The sequence below is a fragment of the Pleurodeles waltl genome, chromosome 3_1 (assembly GCF_031143425.1).
Source record: "Pleurodeles waltl isolate 20211129_DDA chromosome 3_1, aPleWal1.hap1.20221129, whole genome shotgun sequence".
Taxonomy (NCBI): domain Eukaryota; kingdom Metazoa; phylum Chordata; class Amphibia; order Caudata; family Salamandridae; genus Pleurodeles; species Pleurodeles waltl.
The window spans coordinates 1,401,426,007-1,401,441,762 of NC_090440.1; the positions used below are offsets into that span (position 1 = coordinate 1,401,426,007).

Below are 15,756 nucleotides of genomic sequence, written 5' to 3' on the forward strand. Positions count from 1 at the left end.
GTTCAGCCTAAGCTGCTCTGCTAAGCTACCATTATCTATCTGCCTATGCTGCTAGATACCCTATGCACTAATAAGGGATACCTGGGCCTGGTGCAAGGTGTAAGTACCCCTTGGTACTCACTACAAGCCAGTCCAGCCTCCTACATTGGTTGTGCAGCGGTGGGATAAGTACTTGCAACTACTTACCACTTTTGTCATTGTACTTTTCATAAGAGAAAAATATACAAAACAAGTTCAGTGTATGTACACCTAACCAAAAAGTTTTGCTTTTCTTTTCTCACTCCTTTTCTAAAGTGCTGAAAAGTACTACTAAACTTTCAAAAAGTTCTTAAAAAGTTGTAAAAGTTTTTTTTCTGTCTTTCCAAAAGTTCTGAAAAACGTTTTTCTCACTTTTTATGATCACCTTAGCTGGAAAGGAGCAAGGAGTCTCTGCATAGAAAGAGGTTTAAGTGTAGGGAAGAATCCCCCTAGAGAACTGTTGGTGAATATGCTTGTTGAACAGGTTAAGGCCAGAGGTGGCACTTCTGTTGAAAAGTTAGCTGATGGTTCCCAATCTGACCCTGGGGCACCCCCAGCAAAAGATTTAGAAGGGAAACTTCCTAGCCTGCCCATTAGCAGACAACCTAGCATAGCTGGTACTGATGTAGAGTCACATCATACAGATAGTGTGGTCTCACATCACAGTAAGAGTATTCCTTCTCATCATAGTAGAAGTGCTGTTCCTGTTAGCCAAGCTGTTAGGGTGCCATCTGTTAGGAACAGGTCTCCTTCTGTTCATTCTCACCATACTTCTGTTTCTAGGCATATCCCTCCCACCCACCCTGATGACAGAGTGTTAGAAAGGGAGCTCAATAGATTGAGAGTGGAGTAATCCAGGCTGAAGCTCAAGAAGCAACAGCTGGATTTAGATAGGCAGTCCTTAGAAATAGAAAGAGAAAGACAGAAAATTGGGTTTGAAACCCATGGTGGCAGCAGCAGTATTCCCCATAGTCATCCTGCAAAAGAGCATGATTCCAGGAATCTGCACAAGATAGTTCCCCCTTATAAGGAGGGGGATGACATTAACAAGTGGTTTGCTGTACTTGAGAGGGCCTGTGTTGTACAGGATGTCCCTCAAACGCAGTGGGCTGCTATCCTATGGCTATCATTTAGTGGAAAGGGTAGGGATAGGCTCCTTACTGTAAAAGAAAGTGATGCCAATAATTTTGCAGTTCTTAAGAATGCACTCCTAGATGGTTATGGCTTAACCACTGAACAGTACAGGATGAAGTTCAGAGAAACCAAAAAGGAGTCTTCACAAGACTGGGTAGACTTTGTTGACCATTCAGTGAAGGCCTTGGAGGGGTGGTTACATGGCAGTAAAGTTACTGATTATGAAAGCCTGTATAACTTAATCCTGAGAGAGCATATTCTTAATAATTGTGTGTCTGATTTATTGCACCAGTACCTGGTGGACTCTGATCTGACCTCTCCCCAAGAATTGGGAAAGAAGGCAGACAAATGGGTCAGAACAAGGGTGAACAGAAAAGTTCATACAGGGGGTGACAAAGATGGCAAGAAGAAGGATGGTAAGTCTTCTGACAAGGGTGGGGACAAATCTAAAAATGAGTCTTCTCCAGGCCCACAAAAACACTCTGGTGGGGGTGGTGGGCCCAAATCCTCTTCTAATCAAAACAAAGAAAAGAAACAATGGTGCTATTTATGTAAAATAAAAGGCCATTGGACAACAGATCCCAGTTGTCCAAAGAAAAGCACCAAGCCTCCTACCACTACAACCCCTACTGCTACACCTAGTGTCCCTACTAATAGCAGTGGTGGTGGGAGCAAACCTACTAATAGCCAATCCAAGGGAGTAGCTGGGCTCACTTTTGGTAACTTAGTTGGGGATGGTCTTGTTAGGGAGACCACAGAGGCTGTGTTAGTCTCTGAGGGGGCTGTTGATTTAGCCACCTTAGTTGCTTGTCCCCTTAACATGGATAAGTACAAGCAACTACCCCTAATAAATGGTGTTGAGGTTCAGGCATACAGGGACACAGGTGCCAGTGTTACAATGGTAATAGAGAAACTGGTCCACCCTGAACAACACCTACTTGGTCACCAGTACCAAGTAACCGATGCTCACAACAACACACTTAGCCACACCATGAAAGTTGTGGTTGTGTAACCGGACGTCTCCCGACGCCGGTTCCCCAGAGAGTACGGCTGCCGCAGAAGCATACCCCCGGGGCACCCCAGAGGGGCTCGGGGGCATGACGTCAGACGCCTTCTGCGTCTGGAGAGGGACCGAAAGAAAAGACGGACCCGAAAAGGAGAAAGGGGAGGAGACGGAAACAGACGTGAGAGGAACGCGACAGGAGAAAGAACCACGAACACGGAGCACCGACAACGAGGGACCTGCAGTAGGAGGGAAGAGCCCACAGAGAACAGAACGGAAAACGGAAAAGCTCAGGGGACCTCCCGACCCTGTCCCAGAGAAGTCGGGAGACTGACAGAAAGCCGGACGCGTCCCTGGAGGGGCGTGGCCACCACAGGTACATTTGTACCGCAACTGGGGGTTTGGTTCAGGGTGGTTATGGGGAATACGGGGGAATAAGGGGAGAAGAGAGAGGTGTTGTAGAGAAGGGGAGATCCTTTAAAAGAAAACCCTAAAATAACTCTAACGCCACGGAGACCCATACAGCTAAAGTACTTTATAAGAAAAGAAAGGGAACTTAAGAGAAAACACCTGAGAAGAAACACAAAGGACAGAAAAGTTATCCCTCACCTCCCTTCACTTCTACCTATTCCCCACCACCCTACTAACCCAATATATATATTATCTTATTCCCCACTTACCTGTTTTTTCCTTCTTTCATTTCTTTCGAGAACCTGGGCCACTGCCGTATGGGAAGATCGGATCCCTTTCCAAAGCTGGACCACACCCGGACTGCCACAGAAACCCTGAAAGAGAAAAGGGATTTTGTTTTTATTTTCTTTTTTTTGGACTAAAAGCGGACTATCATTGTGAACAAGAAACAACAGATAGAAATTCCGTCTTAAAACAGAGTACGAATAAATTAAATACCCCTCACTTCCTACGCCTGTCACCTTATTCCAATATCTCCTCTAAATTGGGATAAAGAACCCACTACAGTGGTGTCAGAAGTGGGATATTGGAACGACGACAGGTAATCTATAACCATGGAGGGTACGCCCACGATATCCGATATGATGCAGCAGTTAGCCGAGGGACAGAGGCATCTGCAAATTGTGTGGGAAGAGCAACAGAAGGATGCTAAAGTAGAAAGGGAGGCCCTACAAAGCGCCCTTAAAAGTCAGGCCACTATCATGGCCAACAATCAATTGGTACATGAGAATGCAATCAAAAATCTCACGGATACGATTGCAGCCACCCGGGTGCATCCGAATGTGCCCAGCTCGGTCCTACAGCGATATCAGGAAGGCGAAGACCCGGATGCCTTTTTCACCAATTTTGAGCGGGTTGCCACTTCTGCCACCTGGCCCCAGGATAGATGGGGCCAATATATCGCTCCGTTATTAACAGGAACCCTCCAAGCGGCTTATCAAGCGGTAAACCCCGGCGGAACAGCTCCCTATCAGGACATTAAAAAGAGCATCCTGGAGCGGGTGGGTTTTGATACAGAACACTACCGGGTCCGGTTTAGAAAAGCCAAATGGGGACCCTCCGAGAACCCCCGGGCCCTATACTTCCGGATTAAAGATTTGGGTCTCAAATGGTTAGGCCCCATTGGGACTAATAGGGAAGATATCATTGAGGTTGTCCTCCTAGAACAATATCTAGACGCCCTACCCACCAACACGCGTAACTGGATCAAGCAGCACCCAAGCCCAGACACTAACACCACCATTGAGTTAGCCTGTGCCTTTCACCGCTCCCTCGAGTTCAAAGTCCCTCCCTTACGGCAAATGCCTAACCCCATCCGACAGAGCCCCGGACCATCCTCATCCCTGGGGCGAAGAACAACTGAGGACCCGGGAAAACCACGAGGACTTGAAAGACCATATATGCAGCAACCACAGTGTTTTAGCTGTGGAGAGTGGGGACATATCGCCCGGCTTTGCCCCCTGAAAACAGAAAAAACAGAACCAATGGAAATAGGAGTAACTAGGGGGAGAGTCTTCTATACAGGGGGAAAAGAAACCCAATATAAAAAGAGACTTGTTATCAATGGAAGAACAACTGTGGCCCTCATCGACTCAGGGTGCAGTCAGTCCGTAATCCGAGCTGATCTACTAGGTAGCCCTTCCTTTACTTCAGGGCTTACTGTATCCATTTGTTGTATTCATGGAGAAACAAGAGAATATCCCCTAATATGGACAACCCTATCCTGGGAAGGAAAAGTGATCCCCATAAGGATGGGGTGGTGGAACGACTAGTTGAAGAAGCTATTATAGGGACTGATTTCACAGACTTCTCGAACCTTCTTGATAGTACAAGAAATTCTGAGGATATGAGTACCTGGTGGAAAAGTGCTCCTTTCTCTAACGTACCTATACCACCTCCGGTGGTTCGATACAAACCCTCCCGAAAAGAAAAAAGAGAAACAAGAAAAATCTACGTGCATGAAAACTCGAGTCCCGATAGGGTAATTACACAGGTCCTTACCCTTACTGACCTTCCCCCATTCCGTAATTGTCAAAGAGAAGATCCGAGTCTGGTCCATGCCTGGAAGAGTGCACGACCCCGAACTCTCCAAGATAAGGGTCCATCTTTCACGATAATTAAAAATCTGTTATATCGGGTCACTGGCAATAACAACGAAGAAAAGAAGCAGTTGTTAGTTCCCGAGCTTTATAGGCAACAAGTCCTACACCTAGCCCACAGTCAGCCAGGGGGGGGTCACTATGGGAGGGAGAAAACGGAAGAGTATTTGTTGAGGAAGTTCTACTGGCCGGGGGTCTTTTCACAGATTAGGAGATTCTGTCAGCAGTGTCCTAAATGTCAAATGATTGATCCTGGTTCAAAGAGAAGAGCCCCCTTGCAGCCCCTTCCCATTATTGACATCCCTTTTTCAAGAATAGGAATGGACATTGTAGGCCCTCTCCTACCGTCTTCTAGAGGCTACCGTTATGTACTCGTATTAGTAGACTACGCCACCAGATATCCCGAGGCCGTCCACCTTACCAGTATTAACACCAAGAGTGTTGCCCACGCCATGATAGGGTTCTTCTCCCGAATAGGTTTTCCCCGAGAAATCTTAACAGACCAAGGTACCCAGTTCATGTCCAACTTGATGACACAGATATGTCAACTTCTAGGGATCAAACAGTTGCGGACGTCGGTTTATCATCCACAGACGGATGGCTTGGTGGAACGATATAACCGCACGCTGAAAACTCTCCTAAAGAAATCTATTTCAGAGTCAGGTAAAGACTGGGATAGGAAACTCCTGTTAGTATTATACGCTATCAGGACCCATGAACAAGCTTCTACGGGCCATAGTCCATTTGAATTATTGTTCGGACGGCAGCCCAGAACCTTATTAGACATGGCAGCTGAGTTATGGGAGGAGGAGGATGGGGAAAAGTCCATCTTGGAGTATACCCGTGAATTAAAATCCTGCCTACAAACAGCGTGGGAAAACGTAAGGGAACATATGGAGAAGGCTCAAGATAAGCAGAAGAGATATTACGACAGGAATACTCAATTAAGGACTTTTTCCGTAGGAGATAAGGTGTTAGTGCTTCTCCCGAGTTCCGACAACAAACTATTAGCAAAGTGGCAGGGTCCATATAAAGTGATAGGAGTGGTAACACCCGTGACCTATAAGATTCAACTCACAGACAGTCCCAATAGGTCGCAGATCTTTCATGTTAATTTGTTAAAACGATGGGAAGAGCCACTGGGAGACCAGAACCGGGGATATCTAGTTAACACGGTTAAGTAATTGGAGATAGGGTGGTGCCCCACTGATAGTCCTAGCGGAAACGAGATGCCTCCAATAAATACAGAAATCTCGATTCAACAGAGCAGACAATTAACCCAACTCCTCAATGATCATACCCATGTGTTCTCCTCGATACCCGGTAGAACCAAGTTGGTACATCACCAAATCATAACACAACCTGGTAAGATAGTACGGTTACGACCTTACTGTATCCCTGAAGCTAGAAAGGTTCTGGTAGAAAGTGAAATAGAAAAAATGTTAGACCTGGACATTATAGAACCTTCCCAAAGTCCTTGGTGTTTACCGGTGGTATTAGTACCAAAACCAGATGGGTCTATACGTTTTTGTATTGACTTCAGAAGAGTCAATTCCGTATCCCAGTTTGACACGTATCCCCTTCCCAGGGTAGACGAACTCTTAGAAAAATTGGGAAAAGCTAAGTACATGTCTACCCTCGACTTGACCAAAGGATACTGGCAGATTCCTTTGGCACCAGAAGATAAAGAAAAAACGGCCTTCTCTACTCCCTCAGGACTATATCATTTTAATGTTCTCCCTTTCGGGTTACATGGGGCACCCGCCACCTTCCAACGGCTCATCGACACCATTCTACGACCTCATACCAGATATGATGCTGCATATCTGGATGATATTGTTATTTTTAGCGAGAATTGGGAGGACCATTTGACGCATCTAGACAAAATCTTTACAGCATTACGAAGGGCTGGACTGACAGCCAACGCCTCCAAAAGCCGACTGGCCTTTAATGATATCTCGTACCTAGGTTATCACATAGGAAAAGGTATACTTAGACCACAAATGAATAAAGTTGAAGCCATCCTACGCATAAATACTACCACCACGAAAAAGGAAGTCCGTTCCTTTTTAGGCCTAGTGGGATACTATCGAAGATTTATACCACACTATTCCACCTTGGCCGCCCCCCTGACCGACCTCCTAAGAAAAGGCCAACCCAAAAATATCACAAATCTAAACCCGGCTCAATACCATAGTTACCATACCCTACAAAGATGTCTCACTACCCAACCGATTTTAAAATGTCCTGAGTTTGATGTCCCCTTTCACCTTCAAACTGATGCCTCCGACGTAGGTCTGGGAGCCGTGCTTTTTCAGAAGGATGAAAGCAATATAAGCCATCCAATGGTCTTTATTAGTCGTAAGCTTTTTCCCAGGGAACAGAAATATCCCATTATAGAACGTGAGTGTCTCGCCATTAAGTGGGCGATTGAAAGCCTTCAATATTACCTCTTAGGGAGACCCTTTCTATTATATACGGATCACGCTCCCCTTGCCTGGCTCTCGAAGTATAAAGATACAAACAATCGCATTCTGAGATGGTTTAAGGAGCTTCAACCTTTCTCCTTCCAGGTTTGCCATCTCCCTGGTGATCTTATGGGACAGGCTGACTATCTGTCCCGGTTCCCGGGACCTTTGGGTCTCGAACAGCCCCATTCGAGGGAGGGGATGTGTAACCGGATGTCTCCCGACGCCGGTTCCCCAGAGAGTACGGCTGCCGCAGAAGCATACCCCCGGGGCACCCCAGAGGGGCTCTGGGGTATGACGTCAGACGCCTTCTGCGTCTGGAGAGGGACCGAAAGAAAAGACGGACCCGAAAAGGAGAAAGGGGAGGAGACGGAAACAGACGTGAGAGGAACGCGACAGGAGAAAGAACCACGAACACAGAGCACCGACAACGAGGGACCCGCAGTAGGAGGGAAGAGCCCACAGAGAACAGAACGGAAAACGGAAAAGCTCAGGGGACCTCCCGACCCTGTCCCAGAGAAGTTGGGAGACTGACAGAAAGCCGGCCGCATCCCTGGTGGGGCGTGGCCACCACAGGTACGTTTGTACCGCAACTGGGGGTTTGGTTCAGGGTGGTTATGGGGAATACGGGGGAATAAGGGGAGAAGAGAGAGGTGTTGTAGAGAAGGGGAGATCCTTTAAAAGAAAACCCTAAAATAACTCTAACACCAGGGAGACCCATACAGCTAAAGTACTTTATAAGAAAAGAAAGGGAACTTAAGAGAAAACACCTGAGAAGAAACACAAAGGAAAGAAAAGTTATCCCTCACCTCCCTTCACTTCTACCTATTCCCCACCACCCTACTAACCCAATATATATATTATCTTATTCCCCACTTACCTGTTTTTTCCTTCTTTAATTTCTTTCGAGAACCTGGGCCACTGCCGTATGGGAAGATCGGATCCCTTTCCAAAGCTGGACCACACCCGGACTGCCACAGAAACCCTGAAAGAGAAAAGGGATTTTGTTTTTATTTTATTTTTTTTGGACTAAAAGCGGACTATCATTGTGAACAAGAAACAACAGATAGAAATTCCGTCTTAAAACAGAGTACGAATAAATTAAATACCCCTCACTTCCTACGACTGTCACCTTATTCCAATATCTCCTCTAAATTGGGATAAAGAACCCACTACAGGTTGCCTCAGATTTACCTGTAGACTGTCTACTTGGAAATGATTTAGAGACATCAGCTTGGTCAGATGTGGAGTTGGAGGCCCATGCAGCAATGCTGGGCATTCCAGGGCATATTTTTGCTTTAACCAGGACTCAGGCCAAAAAGCAAAAAGGACAGGGTGACTTGGATCCTGGAACAATGGACCAAGTGCTCCCTAAAGCTAGGGCTAGTAGAAGTAAAGCACTACCTACTATCCCTCCCTCTACAGTGGATTCTACTTCTGAGGAAGAAGAATTTCCACCCTGTGCAGAACCTACACCAGAGGAGCTGGAAGCAGACACTGCTGAGCTTTTGGGTGAAGGGGGGCCTGCCAGGGAGGAGCAGAGTGTGGCATAGCAGACCTATCCCACACTAGAGGGTCTAAGAAAGCAAGCTGTCAAACAAGCAAATGGGGATGTCAGTGACTCTCACAGAGTTTACTGGGAGGACAACCTCTTGTACACTGAAGCAAGGGATCCAAACCCTGGAGCTGCCAGGAGATTGGTGATTCCTCAGGAGTACAGAAAGTTCCTCCTAACTCTAGCCCACGACATTCCCTTAGCTGGACATTTGGGGCAAATGAAAACTTGGGACAGGCTTGTTCCCTTGTTTCATTGGCCTAGAATGTCAGAGGACACAAAGGAATTTTGTAAGTCCTGTGAAACCTATCAAGCCAGTGGCAAGACAGGTGGCACTCCAAAGGCACCCCTTATTCCACTGCCTGTGGTTGGGGTTCCCTTTGAAAGGGTAGGGGTTGACATAGTTGGCCCCCTTGACACTCCTACTGCTTCAGGCAATAGGTTTATCTTGGTGGTAGTGGACCATGCCACTAGATATCCTAAAGCAATTCCTCTAAGGACCACTACAGCTCCTGCAGTTGCAAAGGCCCTCCTGGGAATCTTTTCCAGGGTGGGCTTCCCAAAACAGGTGGTATCAGACAGGGGAAGCAATTTCATATCTGCTTACTTAAAGGCCATGGGGAAGGAGTGTGGTGTGACATACAAGTTCACTACACCCTATCATCCACAAACAAATGGACTGGTGGAGAGATGTAACAAAACTCTCAAAGGCATGATTATGGGACTCCCAGAAAAACTCCGCAGGAGATGGGATATCCTTTTACCATGCCTCCTTTTTGCTTACAGGGAGGTACCCCAAAAAGGAGTGGGCTTCAGCCCCTTTGAACTCCTATTTGGTCTCCCTGTGAGAGGTCCTCTAACACTTGTTAAGGAGGGTTGGGAACAACCTTTAAAAGCTCCAAAGCAAGACATAGTGGACTATGTACTTGGCCTCAGATCAAGGATGGAGTACATGAAAAAGGCCAGTAAAAACCTTCAGGCCAGCCAGGAGCTCCAAAAGCAATGGCATGACCTGAAGGCTGTTTTGGCTCAGTACCAACCAGGGCAGAAAGTGTGGGTCTTGGAGCCTGTGGCCCCAAGAGCACTCCAAGATAAATGGAGTGGACCCCACACAATTGTTGAGAAAAAGGGTGAAGTCACCTACTTAGTTGACTTAGGCACTGCCAGGAGTCCCCTTAGGGTGCTCCATGTCAATCGCCTGAAACCCTACTATGACAGGGCTGATCTCACCCTGCTCATGGGAACTGATGAGGGACAGGAAGAAGAGAGTGACCCTCTCCCTGATATCTTCTCTTCCACAGAACAAGATGATCTAGTGGAAGGTGTAGTTTTGGCAGATTGTCTTACTGCTGAGCAAAAAGACCACTGCATAAATCTCCTGGGTCAGTTTTCTGAACTCTTCTCTACTGTTCCAGGTACCACTTCTTGGTGTGAGCACACTATAGATACTGGAGACAGCTTGCCTGTCAAAAGTAAGATCTATAGGCAGCCTGACCATGTCAGAGACTGCATAAAGCAAAAGGTGCAGAAAATGCTTGAACTGGGAGTGGTTGAGCACTCTGAAATTCCATGGGTCTCTCCTGTGGTACTTGTACCAAAACCTCATTCCAAGGATGGAAAGAAGGAAATGCGGTTTTGTGTAGACTACAGAGGTCTCAACCAGGTAACCAAAAGTGATGCTCACCCTATACCCAGGGCAGATGAGCTCATAGATACACTGGCATCTGCCAAGTATCTAAGCACTTTTGACTTGACTGCAGGGTATTGGCAGATCAAGTTATCAGAAGATGCAAAAGCAAAAACTGCATTTTCAACCATTGGAGGCCATTACCAATTCACAGTAATGCCTTTTGGATTGAAAAATGCACCTGCCACTTTTCAAAGGTTGGTGAATACAGTCCTGCAAGGGCTGGAAGCTTTTAGTGCAGCATATCTAGATGATATAGCTGTCTTTAGCTCCAGCTGGGATGATCACCTGGTCCACCTATGGAAAGTTTTGGAGGCCCTGCAAAAGGCAGGCCTCACTATCAAGGCTTCAAAGTGCCAGGTAGGGCAGGGGAAGGTGGTTTATCTGGGACACCTGGTTGGTGGAGAACAGATTGCACCACTTCAGGGGAAAATCCAAACCATTATAGATTGGATTCCCCCTACTACTCAGACTCAGGTGAGAGCCTTTTTAGGCCTCACTGGGTACTATAGGAGGTTCATAAAGAACTATGGCTCCATTGCAGCCCCTCTTAATGACCTCACTTCAAAGAAAATGCCTAAGAAGGTATTATGGACAGCAAACTGTCAGAAAGCTTTTGAGGAGCTGAAGCAGGCCATGTGCTCTGCACCTGTCCTGAAAAGCCCCTGTTACTCCAAGAAATTCATTGTCCAAACTGATGCATCTGAATTAGGGGTAGGGTCAGTCCTTTCAGAACTTAATTCTGAGGGCCAGGATCAACCTGTTGCTTTTATCAGCAGGAGGTTGACCCATAGAGAAAAGCGTTGGTCTGCCATAGAGAGGGAGGCCTTTGCTGTGGTCTGGGCACTGAAGAAGTTGAGGCCATACCTGTTTGGCACTCACTTCATTGTTCAGACAGACCACAAACCTCTACTTTGGCTAAAACAAATGAAAGGTGAAAATCCTAAATTGTTGAGGTGGTCCATATCCCTACAGGGAATGGACTATACAGTGGAACATAGACCTGGAAGTACCCACTCCAATGCAGATGGACTCTCCAGATATTTCCACTTAGACAATGAAGACTCATCAGGTCATGGCTAGTCTTATTGTCCTTCGTTTGGGGGGGGGGGGGTTGTGTAGGAAAGTACCATCTTGCCTGGCATGTTACCCCCATTTTTCACTGTATATATGTTGTTTTAGTTGTATGTGTCACTGGGACCCTGCCAGCCAGGGCCCCAGTGCTCATAAGTGTGCCTGAATGTGTTACCTGTGTTATGGCTAACTGTCTCACTGAGGCTCTGCTATCCAGAACCTCAGTGGTTATGCTCTCTCATTTCTTTCAAATTGTCACTAACAGGCTAGTGACCAATTTTACCAATTTACATTGGCATACTGGAACACCCTTATAATTCCCTAGTATATGGTACTGAGGTACCCAGGGTATTGGGGTTCCAGGAGATCCCTATGGGCTGCAGCATTTCTTTTGCCACCCATAGGGAGCTCTGACAATTCTTACACAGGCCTGCCACTGCAGCCTGAGTGAAATAACGTCCACGTTATTTCACAGCCATTTTACACTGCACTTAAGTAACTTATAAGTCACCTATATGTCTAACCTTTACCTGGTAAAGGTTGGGTGCAAACTTACTTAGTGTGTGGGCACCCTGGCACTAGCCAAGGTGCCCCCACATTGTTCAGGGCCAATTCCCCGTACTTTGTGAGTACGGGGACACCATTACACGCGTGCACTACATATAGGTCACTACCTATGTGTAGCTTCACAATGGTAACTCCGAATATGGCCATGTAACATGTCTAAGATCATGGAATTGCCCCCTCTATGCCATCCTGGCATTGTTGGCACAATCCCATGATCCCACGGGTCTCTAGCACAGACCCTGGTACTGCCAAACTGCCTTTCTCGGGGTTTCACTGCAGCTGCTGCTGCTGCCAACCCCTCAGACAGGCTTCTGCCCTCCTGGGATCAACCAGGCTTGGCCCAGGATGGCAGAACAAAGGACTTCCTCCGAGAGAGGGTGTTACACCCTCTCCCATTGTAAAAAGGAGCAGGGCTGGGGAGGAGTAGCCTCCCCCAGCCTCTGGAAATGCTTTCATGGGCATAGATGGTGGCCATTTCTGCATAAGCCAGTCTACACCGGTTCAGGGACCCCTCAGCCCTGCTCTGGCGCGAAACTGGACAAAGGAAAGGGGAGTGACCACTCCCCTAACCTGCACCTCCCCTGGTAGGTGCCCAGAGCTCCTCCAGTGTGCTCCAGACCTCTGCCATCTTGGAAACAGAGGTGCTGCTGGCACACTGGACTGCTCTGAGTGGCCAGGGCCAGCAGGTGACGTCAGAGACTCCTTCTGATAGGCTCCTTCAGGTGTTGCCAGCCTATCTTCTCTCCTAAGTAGCCAAACCCTCTTTTCTGGCTATTTAGGGTCTCTGCTTTGGGGATTTCCTTAGATAACGAATGCAAGAGCTCATCAGAGTTCCTCTGCATCTCTCTCTTCACCTTCTGCCAAGGAATCGACTGCTGACCACGCTGGAAGCCTGCAAAACTGCAACAAAGTAGCGAAGACTACTACTGCAACTCTGTAACGCTGATCCTGCCGCCTTCTCGACTGTTTTCCTGGTGGTGCATGCTGTGGGGGTAGTCTGCCTCCTCTCTGCACTAGAAGCTCCAAAGAAATCTCCCGTGGGTCGACGGAATCATCCCCCTGCTACCGCAGGCACCAAAGAACTGCATCACCGGTCCCCTGGGTCTCCTCTCAGCACGACGAGCGAGGTCCCTTGAATCCACCAACTCTGTCCAAGTGACTCCCACAGTCTAGTGACTCTTCAGTCCAAGTTTGGTGGAGGTAAGTCCTTGCCTCCCCACGCCAGACTGCATTGCTGGGAACCGCGTCTTTTGCAGCTACTCCAGCCGCTGTGCACTTCCGACGGAAATCCTTTGTGCACAGCCAAGCCTGGGTCCACGGCACTCTAACCTGCATTGCACGACCTCCTAAGTTGTCCTCCAGCAGTGTGGGACTCCTTTGTGCAACTTCGGGTGAGCACCATTTCACTCCTCTTTTTAGTGCCTGTTCCGGCACTTCTGCGGGTTCTGCCTGCTTCTGAGAGAGCTCCTTGTCTTGCTGGGTGCCTCCTCTGTCCCCTGACGCAATTGGCGACATGCTGGTCCCTCCTGGACCACAGCAGCATCCAAAAACCCTAACCGCACGACTTGCAGCTAGCAAGGCTTGTTTGCAGTCTTTCTTCAGGAAAATACTTCTGCACGACTCTTCACGACGTGGGACATCCATCCTCAAAAGGGGAAGTTTCTAGCCCTTGTCGTTCTTGCAGAATCCTCAGCTTCTACTGTCCAGTAGCAGCTTCTTTGCACCCACATCTGGGGCATCTGCCCACTCTCGACTTGATCGTGACTTTTGGACTTGGTCCCCTTGTTCCACAGGTACTCTCGTATGGAAATCCATTGTTGTTGCATTGCTGGTTTGTGTCTTTCCTGCAGAATTCCCCTACCACGACTTCTGTGCTCTTTGGGGAACTTTAGTGCACTTTGCACTCACTTTTCATGGTCTTTGGGTGGGCTATTTTTCTAACCCTCGCTGTTTTCTTACAGTCCCAGCGACCCTCTACAAGGTCACATAGGTTTGGGGTCCATTCGTGGTTCGCATTCCACTTTTGGAGTATATGGTTTGTGTTGCCCCTATCCCTATGTGTCCCCATTGCATCCTATTGTAACTATACATTGTTTGCACTGTTTTCTAATACTATACTGCATATTTTTGGTATTGTGTACATATATCTTGTGTATATTTGCTATCCTCATACTGAGGGTACTCACTGAGATACTTTGGCATATTGTCATAAAAATAAAGTACCTTTATTTTTAGTATAACTGTGTATTGTGTTTTCTTATGATATTGTGCATATGACACTAGTGGTACTGTAGGAGCTTCACTCGTCATCTAGTTCAGCCTAAGCTGCTCTGCTAAGCTACCATTATCTATCAGCCTAAGCTGCTAGACACCCTATACACTAATAAGGGATACCTGGGCCTGGTGCAAGGTGTAAGTACCCCTTGGTACTCACTACAAGCCAGTCCAGCCTCCTACAAAGAGCACAGAAGGTCTTCTTTTCCTTGTATTGCAAACACTTACGTGGTGGTGGTGATCCTCGCTCCTGCTCCCAGTGACTCTGGACCGCTATTCAGTTTTTTGCCTGCAGGTTTGTTGTTCCTGATTTTAAGTTCTTTCTGCTTCTCTTTTTGCCTCGTCTCAGGAGTTCCTGTGGTCTGAGGTTTTTACCCCATATTTTGAGTTTTTTCTCTGGAGTGTACAGCCTGCTAGAAGTAGTATCGTCAGCAGCATCATGGCTACTGGAAGGGGTCGTCCTAATCTTGGCCAATCCAGATCAAGCAAGAAACCAGGTGGTGCCCGAGACTTGCAGACTGCAGTGGTAAGAAGCGTGCAAACGTGACACCATCTTTGATCTGTAAGAATAGGCCTCAGAAAGATCACATTTTGTAAACAATTTTGCACCTGTCCTTGATGGTTACTTTGTTTAAACCTCTAAAGTCTTTACAAGGTCACAGTTCATTGGAATGTTTTAGCACAAAGAATAGTGGAGCCCCACCAGGTGAAGAGGACTAAGCAATGAGACCATTTTGGAGATTTTCTCAAGGTATTGACTCAACACCTTCCTCTCTGACTTTGAGAGGGAGTAGATTCTTCTAAATGGAACGGTCGTACCAGGTTCGAGGAGAATAGCACAATCATATTCCCAGTAAAGGGGTCAAAAAGCTTCTTTGAGTTTTTTAAAATAAATTCCTAAAGCCTTTGTAATGAAGGGGAGCACCTTACAGGACATTGGTGGTACCATGATCAGCCACAAAATTCTTGGATGTACTCTTGCATAGCTTAGCAAAATTGGAGACAAAACTGAGAAGAAAGAGAAATAGTCCCTGTTTTCAAATTTATGTAAGGAGTGTCCCAGGTGATTCAGTGTTGTAATCTTTGCAAATCTATTCAATCCACTCATGATAGCCGGCATGTGGAAAAAATGTATGTGTAGCGGACAACAATTTAGGCATTAACAAATGTTATTTAGCACCTCCTCAGCACACACTCAATCTTACCACCAGGTTCATGTGGTAAAAACAGAGCACTAAATCAAGAGATTGAGGCCCTGATAACGAGTTTAGGTGCTACGTGTGAGATAAATGTGATAAATAACACCTATTACAGGTTGGTGGGGAAAAACATGCAGATTTTAGTGTTTAATGAACCAAAATCCCCATGGTACAGTACATACCACATGGTTTGCCCTGTTAAATTTT

The 15,756-nt window shown here is 46.9% G+C and overlaps 1 long non-coding RNA gene across 1 annotated transcript in view; it reads right to left on the reverse strand.

Annotated features, from left to right (window-relative positions):
- Positions 1 to 2,840: 2,840 nt before the first annotated feature.
- LOC138283360 (uncharacterized) overlaps positions 2,841 to 15,756 on the reverse strand; it is an 80,105-nt gene continuing 67,189 nt past the window's right edge. The window contains exons 2-3 of the long non-coding RNA XR_011201217.1: positions 8,074 to 8,178; positions 2,841 to 2,940 (exon numbers count right to left, since the gene is read on the reverse strand). This is a non-coding gene — a long non-coding RNA (uncharacterized lncRNA). The remainder of the gene's footprint in view (positions 2,941 to 8,073; positions 8,179 to 15,756) is intronic.